Here is a 3555-nt window from a genome sequence, read left to right as displayed (position 1 = left end):
CCTCCATCCCCCCTTCTTTCCTTCCTTTCTTCCTTCCTCCCTTCGTTCTTTCCTCTGTCCTTCTTTCGTTCCTTCCTTCCTTCCCTACTTTTCTTCCTTCTTCCTTCCTCCCTCCTTCCTTCCTTCTTTCCTCCCTCCCTACCTTCCTTCCGTCCTTATTTCCTCCATCCTTCCTTCCTTCCATTCCTTTCCTCCCTTCCCTTCTTCCTTCCTTCCTCCCTCCCTCCTTTCCTTCCTTCTTACTTCCTCCCTTCCTTCTTTCCTCCCTCCTTTCCTTCCTTCTTCCTTCCTCCCTCCCTCCCTCCCTTCCTTCCTCCCTCCTAATGTTTCCGAGGGAGATACGTGAACCCTGAAGGGCCAAAACACAATATAGTTTAATGAAAGTATTAAGTTGTCAGTATGGACTTTTAACACCTCAAATAAATAAAAAAACTCACAGCTGTTTTTGCAGCCTTCAATCTGTACTTTAAAGTCATTTAAATACCATAATTCTACTTATTTTGTTCCCTTTTTTGAAAGCAGTTCAATAAATGTTACAAAAGACAGATTTACAAAAGCCTTCCCAACATCTGTGCAGCAGATCTGTCTTTTATTCTTTAGTTTGGGTCAAGCTCCCAATAAAATAAAAAAAGGGCTTTCTACTACATCTCCCATAATGCAACATGATAGCCTCTTTGATTCGACTTTTTCTCTGGCAAATGTTAAATGTCCACATCTTTCAAAAAAACCCTCTCTGCCCTCCAGGCTTTTTTTCCTGTTATATCCTCATATCAAAATATTTTTACAGCCACTGAAGATATTTTTTAAACTATTTTCAGAGGCTGAGTGGAGTCCTGCCCTGCCACTAGTTAATTGACTTTGACATGTAAATTTTTGGTGGAGTTCCTATTTAATAAAACATAAAGCTGCTTTGATGGTGTTCCACCTTTTTTTTTTTACTGAACTGATTTATATTTTAAAAACCGAGCTCCCAGTTTCACTCGCTGTAATGAACACTGAGTCTTTATTTTAGGGCCTGAAATATCAACTTTAACTACTTTAAGCTTTGTGTCGTCCTCCCGGTTCAAATTGAGCCCGTCTGTTTTGACTGTTCCTTCTTTCCTCCCTTCCTTCCTTCCTTCCTTCCTTCCTCCCTCCCTCCTTCCTTCCTCCCTCCTTCTCTCTTTCTTTCATCCCCCATACCTTCCTCCCTTCCTTCTTTCCTCTGTCCTTCTTTCCTTCCTTCCTTACTCCCTTTCTTTCCTTCTTTCCTCATTCTTCCTTCCTTCCTTCCATCCTTCCTTCCTCCCTCCCTCCCTTCTATCTGTCCTTCCTCCCTCCCTCCTTCCTTCTTTCCTCCCTTCTTTCCTTCCTTCCTTCCGTCTTTCCTTCCTCCCTCCCTCCTTCTCTCTTTTTTTCCTTCCTTCTGTCCTTCCTTCCTCCCTCCCTCTCTCCCTTCCTTCCTTATTTCCCCCCTCTTTCCTTCCTTCTTTCCTCCCTCTTTCCTTCCTCCCTCCCTCCCTTCCCTCATCCTTTCCTTTCCTTCCTCCCTGCCTCCCGTATTTCCTCCCTCCCTCCTTCTCTCTTTCTTTCCTCCCCCTACCTTCCTCCCTTCCTTCTTTCCTCTGTCCTTCTTTCCTTCCTCCCTCCCTCCCTCCCTTCCCTCATCCCTTCCTTTCCTTCCTCCTTCCTCCCTTCCTTCCCTGACTCGAGGACAACAGGAGGGTTAAAGTCATGTTCTCAATAAGTCAATGATAATAATGTATAACTCAAACATACACATTGTCATAAATGGACCTAATTCTTTTAAAATCTCACAGGTTTGTCTTTAAAATCACCTTTTTTTTATGATTTTACTCCAATTTAAGTTGCATGAGCAGTCAGTTTATTCTGTTATTTAAACCAAATCATCATCGGCGTAAACGTGAACAAAAGTATAAAAATGTAAGACATGACACACGAGCAGGAAACTTGTCCTACATGAGAATCACGTGATGAAGTTTGGAGTGGTTTGCTGTGTTTTGGTTGTGTATTATACTGAAGGCTGGAGTCTGAAAACCTCAGCTGAGCATGAAACAGGCCAACTTTATAAATATTATACATTTTCGTTGTCGTCGCGGTTGTTTTTTAAAAATCAATGTTATGGAAATCAAACACTGCTAATAGACATTACTGTATGAATATAAATGGTCGTTTGCTGTTTTTTAACCAGGCGCAGCAGTGTAAATGGTGTTTTCTGAGCGGGCAAACTGGACTCTGTTGTTTTTATAGTTGCTTTACTCCATCGTGACTGAAAAAGGAAGTGTTTGGCGTCTTTTGACCCATTTTCCTGAAAACCTACGGAAGCAGCGAGCAGCCACGGATGCTAAAGGTTATTTTAGGTCAGTTTTCTTGACACCATGACTTAACTATCTTATTCACAAGAAGGATAGTAGCCTTACGAAACCACAATAACTAAAGTCTAAAGTCACAACTCATTCATGATTAACCACAGCTTTGTTTTACCTCGAGCTAACACAGACGTTAAAGCCCAATATATATCACAAAACAGACGATTAACAGGCATTTATGTGGTTGTGTTCATACTATATTCAAATGTTTGTCACTGTGGACACTTAAAGACAAATTGACATTATATCATTTGTTTTAAGAGTTCTTTGGGTGTGCCTATGCTGCTACGTTTGCAGGTATGTGATTTAAAAATGTCAAAGAAAAATGACGTCATAATCACGAGATAATGTCGTAAAGATTTTGCATTGAGGAAATGATGATGTTAATATCTGTATATTATTAATCATCTCAAAACACTTATAGGAAACACAGCAGCATGATTATATTTCTTAACCCTAAAGGCCCATTTAAGCTCAACGTACGTATGAAAATGTATCCGTCCTTTTCAAACGATGTTACCGTCACTGCTCACATACTTCCACCAGGGGGCAGCACAGAGTCAAACGTTTATGAAACAAACATGGCGACTGTGAAGGAGATATTGATAATGTTCCTCTTGCATAAAAGACAAAAACAATATGTTTAAAGTTTTAACCAACTCCTCAAAAAGTTCTGCCATTGTTATTTCTTCTTCGTGTCTCACTAGAGCTACGTATCGGGTAGTGACAGCAACACTGCCCCCCCATGGTTTCCGGTGGTACTGCTCCGTTTGGCCCGTATCCGTAAGCTTCATGAAAACGTGCAGAAATACGGACAAAATGAACGCGGAGCACGGACAGAAGGCTCCGTCCGTATCTGTATCCTTATTTAACGTTGAGCATAAATGGGCCTTAACCCTATATCTCCAAACACTGAACTTTATGGAGCTCTGGACGCAGGATAAAACTACTTATTCTTCTTCAAAACTACTCTCATAACATTTATTTTAAGAAAACTACATCAAGATAAATGGAGATAAAGTTGTAATCATTAGATAACAATCCGACATCTTGAAATAATTACAGTAAAAACTTATTATCAACATCAACATCATATGATTTGATAACTTAGTCATTGAAAATGTTAAGTTTTATTTGTTATCCTGACATAAAAGTGAACAAGATTAGAGTAAAAATGCACTTATTA

This window comes from Scomber scombrus, chromosome 9 (genome assembly GCF_963691925.1).
Source record: "Scomber scombrus chromosome 9, fScoSco1.1, whole genome shotgun sequence".
Taxonomy (NCBI): Eukaryota; Metazoa; Chordata; class Actinopteri; order Scombriformes; family Scombridae; genus Scomber; species Scomber scombrus.
The sequence above is the reverse complement of the archived record's forward strand: the minus strand, read 5'-3'. Positions refer to the sequence as shown.